Below are 20265 nucleotides of genomic sequence, written 5' to 3' on the forward strand. Positions count from 1 at the left end.
CTTTTATGCTTTTCCCTTTTTGTATATTCTGCTGCTTGAATATCAGGGAAAGGGCAAGTGATTACCTCACATGGTTTTCTCCTACATATGAAATATGCATGAGCTCTGTTCTTACTGAAAGTTTACATTTGCCCAGCTGGCTTAACATCTTTTGGGGGTCTTAGCCTTAGTGACTTCATTAGACCTTCTGGAAAACAGATTTACATAGGAAATGGAAACTCAATTTAAGTAATCCATATGTCTCATAAGAACACTTTATGGGAAAATTGTTCTTTCTTCACATTCAAATAAAAGAGAATTTTACAATTTTGAGTGAGAATTATCCTCTACTCAGGGAAAAGTCCTTTTATTTATTAGTAGATTTTAAGATTGCTTTTCCTTATTTTATAACAAATTGCATGAATCTTTGAAGACTACTCTTACTCATGTTTATTTTGATTTTAGAAGTTATCTTTTGATTATTTCACACTTTGACCTTTAATCTCAATACATTAACAAGAATGTATTATTATAAAGTGCTGTGGCAGTCTTATATGCATGTATAGTATAATATAATAGGGTAGAATAATCAAGAATGTTCTAATATGTTAAATAACATATGAATAAATAATATATCCTCCATGTCATATGCATGGTATGAACTTAATTTGTGATTATCTTGAGAATGGAGGGACTTTATGGAAATATTACTATTTAAAAGGTGATTTCCCTGTTTCTGTAATTTATTCCACAGCATTTACAGAGTGCCTACCAAGTCACAGGCATTATTCTAGTTTCTTGGGATGCATCTATTAAGTAAAATTACACAACTTTCCCAGGAGAGGTAATCTTCTCATAGTAGAAATAGTCTATGCACATAAACATACTTCTGAAATGTTGTAATATGTTAGAAGGTAATTAATATCAAGAGAAAACACAACAGGCTGGAGAGTGCTGTCTGGGAGGGAGTAACCACACAGATTTCTAGGGAATGCACATTGCAGGAAAAACTGAAGCAAAAGCTTGGCAGTGGGAATGACCTCGTTCATTCACGGAAAAGGAAGGAGGGTGTTGTGTGGAGAGTGAAATGAGAAATGATGATAAGAAATGAAGCTGGGGGAGGGTATATTGGTGGTGAGAGGGGAGATGGGGAAAAGATCACATAGAGCCAATAACCATTTTAAGGATTTTGACATGCTCTTTATCAAAATGGGGATCTAATGGAATTTTTGGAGTAGAGGAATGATTTGTCTGAGCTATTTTTAATATGATAACTTTGCTATTTTTGATGATGAACTACATTTAGGATTGCAATAAGTCAGGTGAGAGGTAATGATAGTTCAAATCCAGTTGGTAAGAAGTAATAGCATTCTGTATGTTTTGAAGGTAGGGATGTTCTTATTAATTGCATGGGATGTGAAAGAGAAGGCAAAAATGAGTATAAAGATTATGATCTGATACAGTGGAAATATGGAATTGCCATCAACCGAGATGTCAACTTCAGCTAGAACAGATTTGAAAGGGGGATCAGAAATTTAATTTTGTACATGTTTAGTTGGAGATGGCTGTTAAATATTTAAGTAGAAAGTCACAAAAGCCAGTATCCTAGTCTGGAGTTTGGAGCTGGAAATATAAATTTGGGAGCCGTTAGATTATAGATGATGTTTAAAGTCATAAGAGAGTGTACATTTTCCAAGAAAATTACTGTAGTATTAAAGATTTTTAAAACTCTACATAGGGGCAGCCCCGGTGGCTCAGCAGTTTAGTGCTGCCTTCAGTCCAGGGTGTGATCCTGGAGGCCCGGAATTGAGTCCCATGTCAGGCTCCCGGCATAGAGCCTGCTTCTCCCTCTGCCTATGTCTCTGCCTCTCTCTCTCTCTCTCTCTCTCTCATTGTGTGTGTCTCTCATAAATAAATAACAAAATCTTAAAAGACAAACTCTACATGGAGGTAAAAACTAAGCCTCAGAACTCCCACTTTGAAAGGTTAGGGAGATGAAGAAGAACCAACATATGAGATTGAGAGACTGACCAAGGTAGGAATAAGAGAAAGAGAAAGAGTATGGTGTCCTGGAAGCCAAATGAATTATTCTATTTTATTTACTTAATTTTTAAAAAATTTCCAATAGGAGGGAGACGAAAGGGTGAAAAGGTATGCAAACGCAAATGATATTTTCAGAATGACTGAGAATTGAATATTTGATTTAGCAACATGGAATACATTGATGGTCTTAACAAGACTGGTTTGGTGGGGTGAAAACCTGCTGAGATGAGTCTGAGAGAAAATGAGGAAAGTATTTGAAGATAGAAAGGGGATAGGGTGCAAGTGAGATTTCTTTTTTAATGGGAAAAGAAATAACATCATATTTGCATGCTGATGGGAAATGTGTAAGAAAAAGTGACATAGGACTGAGCAAGATATTCTGAGTGGAGACTTCAAGAAGATAAGAACCAATGAGATTCAATGCATATGTAAAGGTATTAGCCTCAGGTAAGAGTCCTAGGAGTTTGTTTATAGCAATAGCAGGAAAAGAAGAGTATTCTCTATGGGTACAAATGCTTTTATACACGTATGTGGTGGTAGAAACTTACAGAGTTCTCATTTGATTGCTTTTGATTTCTCAGGAAATGGGCATACGTGAAGAGTAATAAAATGGGGAGGGACATGTTGTAGGTTCGATGTCAGAGGACGTAATGTGAAACAGACTAGAGAGTAGAGGAACAAGTGAGCCAGTAAAATATACTGTAATATCCTATAATTGAAGGGCAGGACCAAGTATCTGCTTAGGGTTTATGGACATGAAGTTAGTGACATCAGTTAGCACATTTTTCAAAGCCTAGCAAAACACATGGCACATAGGAGGTCACCATTAACAATCTAATGAATGTGACACCTGGGTGGCTCGCTGGTTGAGCATCTGCTTTCAGCTCAGGGCATGATCCCGGGGTTCCGGGATGGAGTCCTGCATCAGGCTCCCGGCAGGGAGCCTGCTTCTCCCTCTGTCTATGTCTCTGCCTGTCTCTGTGTGTCTCTCATGAATAAATAAAGTCTTTAAAAAAAATAAAGATCTGATGAATAATTAAAAATGCTTGAAATATTCTTAAAATGTACTGAATTCATATTATAGAAATGATCTTTGGATGTTTGATTATCTACTTATTCTTGTCTTCCTAAGCCCCATATTTGAACTAGTCATGGAGAGAAAAAGAAATACTTTATTCAAGGTGCCTGGGAAATAGACTCTGAGATCTGCATATATGAGGTTTGTTGGGAAATAGTTCTAGGAAAGCTGAATTGGGAATGGGAGCAGTTGGGTGGGGATGTAGTTCCAATAAAGGACTCAATCCTACAGGGAGTTAGAATGTATCTTTTTTAAAGGGTTTTGTTTATTTATTCATGAGAGACACAGAGAGAAAGAGGCAGAGACATAGGCAGAGGGAGAAGCAGGCTCCTTGCAGGAATCCCGATGTGGGACCTGATCCCAGGACCTTGGGATCATGACCTGAGCCAAAGGTAAACACTCTACCACGGAGCCACCCAGGTGTATCGGTTAGAAAGTATCTTAAAAACTGTCATAATTGAGGGACGCCTGGGTAGCTCATCAGTTGAGTATCTGCCTTTGGCTTAGGGCATGATCCGGGAGTCCTGGGATCGAGTCCCACATCCTGCTTGGAGTCTGCTGCTCTCTCTGCCTGTGTCTCTGCCCCTCTCTCTGTCTCTCATGAATAAATAAATAAAATCTTTTAAAAAAATTGTAATAATTGAGACAAAATTGGTTGGATTTTATGTTCTTTCATTAGATGATCATTGAATACAGGCTGCCTAGCCAGTGTCATATAACTTTGTTCAAGGCAGCATCTTTTCACCTACAACAATTCTTGAAGAAGGAATTAGGATATCACATAAAAGATAATGTTAGGAAAGTTCTTAGAGAGTTTTTACTTACTAGATTCTCCATTTTCTTATACATATCCAAAACATTTTGTAATATAATTACCTCTTCTTCCACATTGATGACGTTTAATACCAGAATTTAAAATTTATCCAAGAGGAGGGTCTAAAGTATAGAGAAGAGATAGGTTCAATAAGGCAGGAAAGAATTTTAGGACACTTACTGTGGTTGTCTAGTAGCTGGGAACAATAACCCAAGCTTTTGCTTCTAGCTTCTCTAGCTCTATTAAAATTATAAATAAATAAATAAATAAATAAATAAATAAATAAATAGTATCTAATTGTGACCCACTAACTTGATTTTATAATTCCTGGCATGGGTTTTACGCTACAGTTGTAAAAAGATTGGCAAAACACAGAAAGGATATGGTGTTTATCCATTTACCAAGAACTGGAGAGATTTCCTGGGCACAGCTTCCTTCCGTAGGTCAAGTGACCTAGGATGTATTATCCAATCTCAGATCCTTTGAGAATAAATGAGGCATAAACAAGGACTGTCTCACTCTGTGGAAGGATTCTTCCTTCACTAAGGCAGGTCAAGAGTCACAAAGTGGGAGTCTGAAGAGCCCAACATGAGATCATAGCAGTTTGTCTCCTTCTCCTGTTGATACTGGTTTCCAGAAGAATAAGAGAAACAAGAGTCAAAAGGCTTTTGATATTTACAAGAAGCCATTAACCTAGTTAGGATAAATAAGGGGGAAAACGTTAATTTGCGGGTTAAAATCAAACTCAAAGCAAATTGTATCAGCTACACTTAAACTGAGAAAAACCACACTTGCCTGTGAAATGACACGCAGGTCACACTATGTCACTGCATTATGGTGCTCTGAATAAAGTAGCACATGCACATACCTGATATCCCCTTGAAATTCTTTTTTTTTAAAGATTTTATTTATTTATTCATGAGAGACACACAGAGAGAGAGGCAGAGACACAGGCAGAGAGAGAAGTAGGCTCCATGCAGGGAGCCTGATGTGGGACTAGATCCCCGGACTACAGGATCACACCCTGGGTAGAAGGCAGGCATTCAACTGCTGAGCCGCCCAGCTGTCCCACCCATTGAAATTCTTAAAGTTTGCTAGTCAAATAGAAACTATCTTCACGCATAATTGTGGGGCAAAAAGTGACTTTTACTTTTATTACTTTTATTTAAACTTCTAATGTTCTGATTTGACTATTACACATTTTTCTAACTCCTTACATGCTTACATACAAATCCTACATGCTTCTTTGTAAATATATTTAACATCAAATGAGTTTAATTTTTAAAGAAGTTTATAAAATTTTATTTGGTGTAATGGGTTCATTTTATGTGTCAATTTAACAGGGCTAAGGGATGTCCAGATAGGTGGTGAAACGTTATTACTGGGGGGTTCATGAGGTTGTCTATGAAAGAGATTATCTTTTGAATCAGTAGTCTGGGTAGAGCCCATTTTCTCATCAATGCACATGGGTTTCTTCCAATCTATGGAAGGACTGAGTAAAACAAATGATGAAGAAAGAGTGAGCTGGAGCTGAGATGTCCATCTTCTTGTTACCTTCAACAATGGCACTCTTGGTTCTTGGGCTTTTGATCTCAGACTGGGGCTTACATCATCACCTCTACTACTTATCCCTCATGCTTCATTCTTGGATGTTAGGACTGGGACTTAAACCATCAGGTCTCCTGATTCTCTGGCCTTAAAACTTAGACTGAATTATGTCACTAGATTTCCTGGTTCTCTAGATTTCAGATAATAAGTCATGGGACTTCTTGGCCTCTGTAATAGTGTGAGCCTATATATATATATATATATATATTGCACTTCATTTTATTGTACTTCACAGACATTATGTGTTTTGTTTTAACTGGGAAGAGCTCAAAATACCAATATTAACAGAGTTTGGAAGAAGTTGATTTCAACCCTCATGGTTAACTTTGAGGGGTTCAAGACTTCAGTGAAGGAAATAACTGTGGATGTGGTGGAAGTAGCAAGAGAGCTAGAATTAGAATTAGAGGCTGAAGATGTGACTGAATTACTGCAATCTCATAAAAATTCAATGAATGAAGAGTTGCTTCTTATGTATGAACAAAGGCGGTTTTTGAGTTTCTTGAGATGAAGTCTACTCCTGGTGAAGATGCTGTGAAGACTTGAAATGACATCAAAGGATTAGAATATTCCATAAATGTAGGTAATAAAGCAGTGGCAGGGTTGGAGAGGATTGGCTCCAATTTTGAGAGAAATTCTACTTCGGGTAAATTGCTATCAAACAGCATCACATACTGATGTAGGAAGGATGTTAGGCTTCACAGCCAACAGCCAAGAAATAATTAAGACTCTTTTGGTGCAAAAAGGTGGTTTTATTAAAGAATGGGGACAAGACCTGTGGGCAGAAAAAGCTACATTGGGGTGTGGCTGATTATATACTTTCAAGTTGGGAAGGGGTTAAGGATCAAGTAAATCTCTAAGGAATTTTGGAAGTGAGGTTTTCAGAACCTTGAGGGGCTAGCTATTGTTAGGAAAAGATCATTTATTATTATCTAGTAAAACACCAGTCATGAGACCCTTCAGATGTATATGCGTGGGTCATACACTCAGGAGATGATTGCCCACATGGCTCTTGGGGAGTAGACTTAAAGGAAGATTCCAGTGGAATTTTTCTATGTTAAAGTAGACTTATAGGTTCCTGGGGGGTGGGGGTGTAGGGGGAGGGCAGGCTAAGTTTGCTTTTTGCCCTTAACAAAGTAGGCAGCTTTGTTACTGACACTGAGGCAGCTCAGTTCCCAGAGGAATGACACTCTGCCCATTTTAAGGACTTGTGAATGGGCTGTAAGTAGTAAGGAAATTTAATTTTTCTTTTGCCTTTGATACTACAGGGAAATCTCTTTTGAAAGAAAAAGGCAATGGATGGAACAAACTTTACTGTTGTCAAATTTTAAGAAATGGCCACAGCTACCCCAACCTTCAACAACCACAACTCTGGTCAGTCAGCAGCCATCAACATCCAGGTAAGACCCTCCACTAGCTGAAAACTCAGATAATGGTTATCATTTTTATTTATTTTTTAAAAGATTTTATATCTTTATTAATGAGAGACACACAGAGAGAGGCAGAGACACAGGTAGAGGGAGAAGTAGGCTCCATGTAGGGAGCCTGATGCGGGACACCATAATGTGGGACACCATCAGGGGACTCCAGGATCACACCCAAGCCAAGGCTCAATCACTGAGCCATCCAGGTGTCCCATGGTTAGCTTTTTAAAAGCAATAACATGTTTTTTAATTAGATGTGTACTTTTTTTCTGACATTGTCCAGAGTGGGTTCTCTTCCACAAGTTCAACATATCTGAGAACAACTACATCAGGATTACCTCTGGAATCTCTCCTGAACTATTTATGCAGCTGGCACTACTGTTGTATGCACACTTAATAGATTACAGTATAGTTCAAACACAGCTTTTACATGTGTTGGGACACCAAAAATTCATTGGGGTCACTTTATTTCAATAGTCTCTTTATTGTCGTGGTCTGGAACTGAACCTGCAATATCTCTGAGGCATGTCTGTATATCTTACTGGTTCTGCTTCTCTGAAGAACCTTGAATAAAATATTTGTTATTAAATATTTCACAGAAAGCAATTCAAATGAACACAATAGTGCACATTATCATTTCTTCTCCCACCAGATCACATGATTTTATATTTCTACCCAAATATTTTTCTGGGAATACTAAAATTATTAATATTGGCCTTTTCTAATTTGAGTGGGATTTCAATGGAATTTAGACAAAAAGGAAGTATACTTATTAACCAAAAGCCAAAACCGAACATACATTTTAAGAAACAATATGGCTTCTCATATAATAACCTTTTTGACCTTCAGATTCAGCATTGTCTTCTAGTTAAAATAAGGAGAGTGCTAGAAAGAGTTCCAGAAGTAAATTACAAAAAACTGGAGATTTTAAACTAATTTATTTATTTATTTATGATAGTCACAGAGAGAGAGAGAGGCAGAGACACACACAGGCAGAGGGAGAAGCAGGCTCCATGCACCGGGAGCCCGATGTGGGACTCGATCCCAGGTCTCCAGGATCACGCCCTGGGCCAAAGGCAGGCACCAAACCACTGCGCCACCCAGGGATCCCCAAAACTGGAGATTTTAAAACTAAAGTGCCCTACCCTGAGGTTTTGGCTTCAGGGCTGGAGTTCAGGAGGCCATTTTCATTCTCATCCTCTAAAGCAGCTCAGAAAGCCTTCAGGGAACAAAAGCCACATAGAGCAATCTGGAACCTCTTATTTAGCCTGGCCCCTGGCAAGGACAGAGCAATTCCGCCCTGGACAAAGACACCTGAGAATCAGTGCAGGAGACCCCTCCCCCAGAAGTTTAGCAAGAATGTTGGCTAAGACAAAGTTTACTGATTGTAGAGAACTGCAAAACTCCAGTGCCAAGGGAAAAGACTATATAGAGTTCATGGTTTTTGTTTTTTTTTTCTTTTCTCCCATGATTCCTTTTTTTTTTTTTAAGATTTTATTTATTTATTCATGAGAGACACACAGAAAGAGAGAAACAGAGACATAGGCAGAGGGAGAAGCAAGCTTCATGCAGGAAGCCGAATGTGGGACTTGATCCTGGGACACTGGGATCCTGCCCTGAACCAAAGGCAGACCCTCAACCACTGAGTCACCCAGATGTGATTTAATTTAAATTTAAATTTTCATTTCTACAGCTACATTCTATCCTTTCATTGTATTTAATTTTATTTTGTATTTATATATATATATATATATATATATATATATATATATATATATAAATTTACTTTCTCTACAATTTTGGGATATGGTTTCTTCTAACAGACCAAAATACACCCAGAATCTAGGGTATGGCTCTATTCCCTTCACCTTCTGATCATATTTTGTCTCTTTTCTTTTATTTTTTGTTAAACTCTTTTTGTTTTCATCATTACAGTTCCATTCTATTCTTTCAATATATTTAATTTTATTTTATTCAAGATATATATCACATATATAAATATAATCTTGAAACTATATCTCAAAATTTAGCTCTGCTCTATTCACCTGATTATGTTCTCTCTTTTTTTTTTAGATTTTTAAAAAGATTTATTTATTTATTTATTTAGAGAAAGAGAGAGAGAGAGGCAGAGACACAGGTAGAGGGAGAAGCAGGCTCCATGCAGGGAGCCCAACGCGGGACTTGATCGTGGGTCTACAGGATCACACCCCGGGCTGCAGGCAACGCTAAACCACTGCACCACCAGGGCTGCCCTGTTCTCTCTCTCTCTCTCTCTCTTTTTTTTTTTTTAATTTCTGTTTTGGGTCTCTTCTGATTTGTTTAGTATATATTTCTCTGGTTTCATTGTTGTCATTTCAGTATTTTGTTTTCTTGTTCATCTGTTCTTCTCTAAACAGAATGATAATATGGAAAAATTTACTCAAAAAAGAGAACATGAGATATTACTGACTGCCAGGGACCTAATCAATTTGGGCATAAATAAGGTGTCAGAACTACAGTTCAGAATAATGATAGCTGGGTTTGAAAAAAGCATAGAAGACACTAGAGAATCCCTTTCGGGAGAAATAAGAGAACTAAAATCTTATCAAGTCAAAATAAAAAAGACTAGTAATGAAATGCAATCAAAATAGAACTTCTAACTGCTTGGATAAATGAGACAGAAGAGAGATTATCGATACAGAAGACAAAATTATGGAGAATAAAGATGCTGAAAAAAGAGAGATAAACAACTATTAGATCAAGAGGGGAGAATTTGAGAGATAAGTGATACCATAAAGTGAAACAATAGGGATCCCTGAGTGGCGCAGCGGTTTAGCGCCTGCCTTTGGCCCAGGGCGCGATCCTGGAGACCCGGGATTGAATCCCACATCAGGCTCCCGTTGCATGGAGCCTGCTTCTCCTTCTGCCTATGTCTCTGCCTCTCTCTCTCTCTGTGTGTGTGACTATCATAAATAAATGAAAAAAAAAAGTGAAACAATATTAGGATAATTGGGATCCTAGAAAAAGAGGAAAGAGAGAGAAAATGAGAGTGGGGGAACAAGGTTTATTGGAGCAAATTATAGTGGAGAACTTCCCTACTCTAGGTAAGGAAATAGGCATCCAAGCTCAAGAGGCCCAGGAAAGCCCCCTCAAAATCAAGAAAAATAGGTAAACACCTCAATATACAATAGTGAAACTTGCAAATCTCAGAGACAAAGAGGAGATCCTGGAAGCAGCTCAGGATAAGAAGCCCATAATCTACAAAGGTAGAAACATTAGACTGGAAGCAGACTTATCCACAGACCTGGCAACACTTGGCAGACGAGAAAGGATTGGCATGATGCATTCGGGGTGCTAAATGAGAAAACTATGCAGCCAAGAATACTTTACCCAGCTAAGATGTCATTCAAAATAGAAAGAGCGGTAAAAACTTCCAGGACAAACAGAAACTAAAAGAATTTGTGATCACCTGCCCTGTAAGAAATATTAAAAATGATCCCAAGAGTAACAGACCAGAAAGGAACAGAGACAATATACAGAAACAGTGACTTTGCAGGTATTACAATGGCATAAAATTCATATCTTTCAATAGTTACTCTGTAAAAGGGCTAAATGCCCCAATCAAAAGACACAGGTTATCAGATTGGATAAAAAAGTAAGACCTATTGATATTCTGTCTGCAAAAGACTCAATTCAGAACCAAAGATATCTCCAGATTTAAGGTGAGGGGATGGAAAACTATTTATCATGCTAATCGACATCAAAAGAAAGCTGGGGCAGCAATCCTTATATCAGACGATTTATATTTTAAACCAAAGACTGTCATACGAGATGACGAGGGACATTATATCATACTTAAAGTGTCTAGCCAACAAGGAGATCTAACAATTATAAATATGTATGCCCCTAATATCGGAACAGCCAATTATATAAACTAATTAATAACAAAATTAAAGAAACAGATCAATAATAATACAATAATAATAGGGGACTTTAACACCCCATCTAAACAGAAGATCAGCAAGGAAACAAGGGCTTTGAATGACTCACTAGACCAGATGGACTTCACAGATATACTCAGGACATTTCACCTTGAAGCAACAGAATACACATTCTTCTCAAGTGCACATGGAGCATTTTCCAGAATAGTTCATATACTGAGTCACAAATCAGGTCTCAACTGGTACCAAAGGATTCAGATCATTTCCTGCATATTTTTAGACCACAATGCTTTGAAACTAAAATTCATTCACAAGAGAAAATTTAGAAAAAAATTACATAGATAGAGGCTAAAGAGCATCCTACTAAAGAATGAATGGGTCAACCAGGAAATTAAAAAGAATTTAAAAATTCATAGAAACAGATGAAAGTGAAAACACACCTGTTCAAAACCTTTGGGATGCAGCAAAGGTGGTTCTAAGAGGGAAGTATATAGAAATACAAGCCTTTCCCAAGAAACAAGAAAGGTCTCAAATACACAACCTAACCTTGCACCTAAAGGAGCTGGAGAAACAATAGCAAATAAACCCTAAACCTAGAAAGAGAAGAGAATTAGTAAAGATTAGAGCAGAAATCAATGAAATAGAAATCAAAAGAACAATAGAACAGAACAATGAAAGTAAGAGCTGATTCTTTGAAAGAATGAATAAGATTGATAATCCACTTGTCAGAAAGAAAAGAGAGAGGGCTCAAATAAATAAAATCATGAATGAAAGAGGAGAGATCATGGGACACCTGGGTGGCTCAGCAGTTGAGCATCTGCCTTTGGCTCAAGGCATGATCCTGGAGTCCCGGGATGGAGTCCCAGGATAGAGTCCCACATCGGGCTCCCTGCATGGAGCCTGCTTTTCCTTCAGCCTGTGTCTCTGCCTCTCTCTCTCTCTCTCTCTCTGTCTCATGAATAAATAAATTAAAAAAAAATAGAAATGGGAAGAAAACTTCCAAACTCTTTCTAGGAGACCAGCATTACCTTGATCCAAAACCCAAAGACTTCATCAAGAAGAATTACAAACCGGGATCCCTGGGTGGCACAGCGGTTTGGCACCTGCCTTTGGCCCAGGGCGCGATCCTGGAGACCCGGGATCGAATCCCATGTGGGGCTCCCGGTGCATGGAGCCTGCTTCTCCCTCTGCCTGTGTCTCTGCCTCTCTCTCTCTCTCTCTCTCTCTCTCTGTGACTATCATAAATAAATTAAAAAAATAAAAAAAAAAGAATTACAGACCAATATCTTGATGACCATGGATGCAAAAATTCTCACCAAGATACTAGCCAAAAGGATCCAGCAGTACATTAAAAGGATTATTCACCAAGACCAAGTACAGCATCCCTTCTTAATCAAAATTCTTCACAGTGTAGAGATAGAGGGAACATACTTTGATATCATAAAAGCCATGTATGAAAAGTCCACAGCAAATATCATTCTCAATGGTGAAAAATTGAGAGCTTTTCCACTAAGGTCAGGAACATGTCTGGGATGTCCACTAACACCACTGTTGTTTGAAATAGTACTAGAAATCTTGGCCTGGGATCCCTGGGTGGTGCAGCGGTTTGGCGCCTGCCTTTGGCCCAGGGCACGATCCTGGAGACCCAGGATCAAATCCCACGTCGGGCTCCCGGTGCATGGAGCCTGTTTCTCCCTCTGCCTGTGTCTCTGCCTCTCTCTCTCTCTCTCTCTCTCTCTCTCTGTGACTATCATAAATAAATAAAAAATTAAAAAAAATATTTAGAAATCTTGGCCTCAGCAATGAAACAATAAAAGGAAATAAAAGGTATCTGAATGAGCTAAGAAGTCAAACTCTCACTTTTTTGCTTATGACATGATATTTTATGTAGAAAACCCTAAAGACTCCACCCTAAAATTGCTATAACTCATGCAGGAATTCAGCAAAGTGGTGGGATATAAAATCAATGCACAGAAATAAGTTGTATTTTTGTACACTAACAATGAGATAGAAGAAAGAGAAATTAAGAAATAAATTCCATTTATAACTGCACCAAAAACCATAAGATAACTAGAAATAAACCTAACCAAAGAGGTAAAAGATCTGTACTCTGAAAACTACAGAATGCTCATGAAAGAAATTAAGGAAGAAACAAAGAAATGGAAAAACTTTCCATGCTCATGGATTGGAAGAGCAAATATTGTTAAAATGTCTATGCTACCTAGAACAATCTATAACTTCAATACAATCCCCATCAAAATACCATCAACTTTTTACAGGGCTGAAACAAATAATCCTAAAATTTGTATGGAACCAGAAAAGACTCTGAAGAGCCAAAGAAAAGTTGAAAAAGAAAACCAAAGCTGGTGATATCACAATTTCAGACTTCAAACTTTATTACATGGCTGTAAAATTCAAGGTAGCATGGTACTGGGACAAAGACTGATCAATGGAACAGAATAGAGAACTCAGAAATGGACCCTCAACTAATCTTTGACAAAGCAGGAAAGAATATCCAATGGATATTACAGTCTCTTCAACAAATGGTGTTGGAAAAAAAAAAAAAAAAAAAAAAAAAAAAAAAAAAAACAAATGGTGTTGGCAAAATTGGACAGCCACATGCTGAAGAATGAAAGTGGACCATTTCCTTACACCATACACAAAAATAGACTAAAAATGGATGAAAGACGTAAATGTGAGACAGGAATCCATCAAAATCCTAGAGAAAAACACAGGCAGCAACCTCAATGACCTCGGCCTTACCAACTTCTTACTAGACACGTCTCCAAAGACAAGAGAAAGGCAAAAATGAACTCTTGGGACTTCATTAAGATAAAAAGCTTTTGCACAGCAAAGCAAACCATGGACAAAACCAAAAGAAAACTGACAGAATGGGAGAAGATATTTGCAAATGTCTTATCCAATAAAGGGCTAGTATCCAACATCTATAAAGAACTTATCAAACTCAACACCCAAAGAACAAAGAATCCAATCAAGAAATGGGCAGAAGACATGAACTGACATTTCTCAAAGAAGACATACAAATGGACAACAGACACATGAAAAAGTGCCCAATATCACTCGGCATCAGGGAAACACACATCAAAAACACAATGAGATACCATTTCACACCAGTCAGAATGGCTAAAATCAACAACTCAGGAAAAGACAGATGTTGGTGAGGATGCTGAAGATGGAGAACCCTCTTACACTGTTGATGGGAGTGCAAGCTGGTACAGTCACTCTGGAAAATAGTATGGAGGTTCCTCAAAAAGATGAAAATAGTGCTACTCTACAACCCAGCAATTTCACTACTAGGGATTTACCCCAAAGATACAAATGTAGTGATCCGAATGGATACCTGCACCTCAATGTTTATAGCAGAAAAGCTCACAATAACCAAAGTATGGAAAAAACGTAGATGTTTATTGACAGTTGAATGGATAAAGAAGATGTGGTGTATATATACAATGGAATACTACTCAGCCATCAAAAATGAAATCTTACTATTTGCAATATGGATGGAGCTATAGGGTACTAAGTTAAGTGAAATAAGTCAGTCAGAGAAAGACAATGGTTATATAATCTCACTCATATGTGGAATTTAAGAAACAAAAGAGGATCATAGGGAAAGAGAGAAGAATAAAACAAGATGAAATCAGAGAGTCAAACCATAAGATAATCTTAATCATAGGAAACAAACAGGTTGCTAGAGGAGAAGGAGGTGTGGAGAGGAGTAACTGGGTGATGGACATTAAGGAGGGCATGTGATGTAATGAGCACTGGGAATTACACAAAACTGATGAATTACTGATGTCTGCCTCCAAAATCAATAATACATTGCACATTAATTAATTGAATTTAAATTTAAAAAAGAAAAGAACAGACTCTGGACCCAACCTGCTTAGGGTGAAAGTCTGGCTTTGCCCTTTAGGAGTGGTACAAAGTGATTTAAACTCTCTGTGACAGGAAACCTGAGTGGCTCAGTGGTTGAGCAACTACCTGGGGTCCCAAGATAGAGTCCCACATTGGGGTCCCCGCAGAGTCTGCTTCTCCCTCTGCCTATGTCTCTGCCTCTCTCTGTCTCTCATAAATAAATAAGTAAAATCTTTAAAAAGTAATAAAATAAAAAGTTAAGTCTCTGTGCCTTAATTTCCTTAAAGGAGACCTAATTATTACTCTTTTATATATATGGTGTTTAGAAGATTAAATGATTAACATATAAAAAATTTACAATAGTGCTTGTCAAATAAAAGAAGGCTATTTATATATATGACTATTATTATTATATTCATTAAAAATATATTCTTGATTTATAGTAAAAATAAACAAACAAAAAACAAAAACAAAAAATAAAGCACCCTAAATATAACAAGTAGAAAATTATGGAAACCAAACTTTCAAATCATTTCTTTTTTTAACTATGAGAACAAGGTTTTCCTGGCTTCTTTCTTATTTGTTGATACCTGATTAAGCTGTGGATTTATTACATTTATGCCATAGTTACAATTATATACTTTTTTTTAAATGATAGTGAAAAAATGGTGAATCAAATAATTTCCATAGTGGGATAAAGTTCCCCTCCAAGTATATTCTTATACTACATAGTTATGGTATAAAAATAACTGAATAAAGATATTCCAGCTTACAAATTACTTTTTTTGCATAATACATCAGAGATTGTTACTAATTATGTGTTTATCTATGTTTATAAACTTAGTATGCTCAGGTTTACATTTAAACAGCCACAGTTCATTTCCCCTATCATAGTATAAACTGTCATCCTGAGTATTATAATGTCTGTCATTTCATTCTGCACAGTACCCTCTCTTTTGATAAAAACATAGAGGATAATGTGATTCTTTTGTAGAACTAGACAAGCCTTTCAAAGAAAATAATAAACACCTGAGTGGCAAAGATAACAGAAAATTACCTTACTTTCTGGTATCTATTATTCAGGAGAGTAGAACTGAATAATACCTTCTGTCATAATTTTTCTGAAACATTTAATTCCAGAAATGTAGCCTTTATCCTCCTTTTGCATCAAATGGTACAATAACTTTGCTCTACTAATATTTATTATAAATAATTTTTAAAAATCAATGTATCTTTTAAAATTTATTGTTAAGTTTTCTCTTAAAATGTTAGTGATTAATGAAATTTGAAAGCTAATTACTAAATATTAAGGCACACATAATTAAGGTAATTAAATTATGGAAAGGAAACTGTAATTCAGGACATAAGATTAACTTCGAATAATTAACAATTAATCAATGATCTTAGAATATTTGGGAAACTCCACTTTTGTACAAAGTTTCTTTTCTTTTCTTTTTTTCTTTTTTTTTTAGATTTTATTTATTCATGAGAGACACAGAGAGAAGCAGAGACACAGGCAGAGGGCAGGGAGCCCGACGTGGGACTCGATCCCGAGACTCCAGGACCGTGCCTCGGGCCAAAGGCAGGCGCCAAACCACTGAGCCACCCAGGGATCCCCCAAGTTTCTTTTTTTTTTAAAGTAAAGTTTCTGTAGCTACTTTTGGAGTGTGTAATTATTTTGAAATGCAAGCCAAAAACTAATTTGGAGAAAAATAAAACAACATCAAGGCACAGATAACTTATAAAGTCTTCCTTCCTACTATAGTTCAGTAATGACACATTTTCATTTTCAAAAATGGGCCATAAAATTTTATAATAGGAAAAATTCAATAAAGCTTCTTTTCAATAAAGCAGATTTTTAAAATATCATGGACCCAAAAAAGAACTAGAATTAGTAGGGGAAAAAATCTTCATATTAACGTTTGTTCAGATTAAATACAAAAAGTATAGTATTTCTGAGTACTATATACTAAACCTAATACTTTGTTACTATAAAAATAATATTGAACAAAAAAATTAAAATATACACTGAGACCTTTCGTGAATCTTCAAAAAAAGACATTATATCTGAATGAGCATATTGAAACACTTATATTTTCCCTTTGAATTCATACACCTATCCTTATTTACGTTTTCTTCTGTTCCCAATTTTTATATAATTGAAAATAGTTACACAAAATCAGAGACGATGTGAAAATTATAGGTTTTTATTAACCAAAAAAAAAATTATGTTATCTCTTGAGGCTTTTAGAAATTACTCCAAGAAGATCATATAAGCAATGGTCCCACGATTTTTTCAGCTAATACAGAAAATGGAAATATGTACCTGTATCCTCTATAATTTGAATTAGTTTGTATATTTTCAGTACTATCTGTAATTGTTGATCGATTGAAGTAGTTCATTGCTACTTATTATTATTGCTGCTTACTATTTTGTGTATTATATTTGACTTGCATCATTGCCAGCATAATCTGAATAAAAAATTATTTGACTTAGAGATATATTAAATATTTATATTATTATTATTTAAAGATTTTATTATTTATTTATTATTTATTTATTTATTTATTTATTTATTTATTTATGAGAGACAGAGAGAGAGAGAGAGGCAGAGACACAGGCAAAGGGAGAAGCAGGCTCCATGCAGGGAGCCGGATGTGGGACTTGATCCCAGGACTCCAGGATCATGCCCTGGGCCGAAGGCATATGCTCAACCGCTGAGTCACCCAGGCATCCCAATATTTATAGTATTAAGAAATATTTTACTAATCTTGATACCATGGTATATCATTTAAATAGATTCAAATCTTTCTTAGTCATTCTCTTCCTTATATTTTTAGTGAGTACGAAACATTTGTTTGTTAAAAAGGAAAATCCTTGGGGGAAACAGAGAGGTCTGAGATTGCAGTGACCCAACGCCAGCACTGAAACCAATCAGAAAAGTTGTATCAAAATGAAAAATCATCAGTTTAAAGACATTAGAGTGCTGGGAAAAGGACAAGATAATGGAAAGCAGAGATGGGAACTGACAAGGTAAATCATTTTCCCTCTGAGCATTTGCTGATTCTTAGGACAGCTGGGAGTCCAAGAATCTGTGCTTTGTGGCTGCTGGTAGACAGAAACCAGATGCTGCTGCTACTGCTGCTGCTGCTGTTTTTCCTTCTTATTCTTGTTCTTATCCTTCTGCTTCTTTGTCTTCTACTACTACCTTTTTCTTTGAAGATTTATTTATTTATTTTAGAGAGAGAGTGAGAGAAAGCGCACACTACAAAAGAGAGTAGTGGGCAGAGGCAGGGGGAGAAAGAGAGAATCTCAAGCAGACTCCCTACTAAGCACAGGACCCCACACTGGGCTCCATCCCAGGATCCTGAGTCATGACCTGAGCCCAAAACAAGTCAGACACTTAACTGACTGAACCATCCAGGTGCCCCAACACTACTACTACTAGTACTACTACTACTACTACTACTACTACTACTTTTATAATATATTATCTTGCTATAAAATGTATTGAAGCAAATGAGAAATTTACAACTCTAAGTCACCCGCAGGGATGACGCATGTCAGTGGTTTATATGACTCTTGATCAGGGTTGTGAGTTCAAGCCTCAAGTTGGGCATGGGGTCTACTTAAAAAAAAAATTAAAAACAACAACAAATAAAACTAAACACCATAGGTATATTTTCCCTTAAAGAAACAAATTTGCTGAACTGTAAATCTGTGCAGGGTAGAGGCTGAAAAAAATGTGAATCACAAAGCCAGCAAAAAGGAGAGGAGACTTTTTTGGCAGCCCTGTGATGCTGAGAAGTTAAGTGTCAGGAGCCCTGGGAGAGGGAAATTTGTAGGTGTGCCATGATCCAAGCTAGAAGCCCTGAAGTGTTGGACTCTAGACTGGAGAGGGGCAACTAGTGTCCACCAGTATGTCAATAGCAGTAAACCAAAAACAAAATGAAAAAAATGATAATGTGGAATACATTGAAATTAAGCACTTTAATATTTCACTGGACAGAATTAAGAGAGTGACGCAAGGCAAGAAATGGGAGAAGACATCTTTTATATTTCAAAGGATTTTTTGGATAAGTCAATAAGAAAAAGAAGGCAGGGAAGCCACCACTACCAACAATGACAACAAAAAAAGCTGAAATGTTTTGTACCAACGAGGATGCCTATTACCTACATGGCAGGATACATGTGAAGGGTGCTGAACTTCACACAAACCTACCAGAATGGCTAAAATAAAAAAACAGACAAAGCAACACAAAGCAAGTAGGCTAACAGTGTTGACCTGGTGTACTTCTGCTGAAAGTATAAATTGTTAAAATCCTTCTGGAAAATTACCAGGCAGTATCTGTTAAGGTTGAAAATGTACATTCCCTATTAGCTACCATTGCACTTGTATGTACATACCTTATCGAAAGCCAGTCATATGCTTATTTAAAATTATGAACAATTATTTCTCCTTTTTAAAAAGATTTTATTTATTTATTCATGAGAGACACAGAGAGAGGCAGAGACACAGGCAGAGAAAGAACCAGGGTTCATGCAGGGAGCTCGATGTGGGACTCGATCCCAGGACCCTGGGATCACGCTCTGAGCCGAAGGCAGATGCTCAACCACTGAGCCACCCAGGTGTCCCTGAACAATTCTTTCTATAACAGCCCTAATCAAACATCTGAAACAACTCAACTGTTCATCAACAAAAGAATGAAAATATTGTGGTATATTCATGTGATACAATGGATGGCACACATCAAAAAAAGCACAAAACTACCACCAACACATGATAGGATAATTCTTGCCAAAATGATATTCAGAAACAAACAAACAAACACCAAAAGTCAGCAGCCACACAAAATACATTCTTGGTTCTACGTATTTATGTGTATAAGTAGATCTGCTTCATTGATGGTGTTAAAAGTCAGAATGATGGTTCCTCTTGATGGGATACTGTTGGGAAGAGTCCATAAGGAGTTTCCAGGGCTACTGATAATGTTCTGTTTCTTTATATGGATGCTGGTTACAGTGCGTGTGCCCACCTTAGGAAGATTTTTCAAGCTATATGATAGTAATTTTTTAAAAGATTTTATTAATGTATTCATGAGAAACAGAGAGAGAAGTAGAGACACAGGCAGAGGGAGAAGCAGGCTCCATGCAGGGAGCCCGACGTGAGACTCGATCCTGGGACCCCAGGATCATGCCCTGGGCTGAAGGCAGAGCTAAACCGCTGAGCCACCCGGGCTGCCCTATGCTAGTAATTTTTGCATCTTTCTGTGTGTATGTTATACTTAAGAGGAATTTAAAAGAAAAAATTGCAGAACACCTGCCATTATACAATTAGTAGGTAGCGGTATTAAAATTTGCAAGCATTTTCCATAGTTTGAAATACTCACAGGTGATGCTCCAAGGAAGTGTTGAACATTCCAACCCAGAAAGAATTCTCTCACCTACTTAACTGTTTCAGCAAGCGAACAATGTGATAACCGGTATGAATACAAGTAATACAGCTGTTACCTGGTAAAAGTGAA

Source organism: Canis aureus, chromosome 31, assembly GCF_053574225.1.
Source record: "Canis aureus isolate CA01 chromosome 31, VMU_Caureus_v.1.0, whole genome shotgun sequence".
NCBI classification, from domain to species: Eukaryota; Metazoa; Chordata; class Mammalia; order Carnivora; family Canidae; genus Canis; species Canis aureus.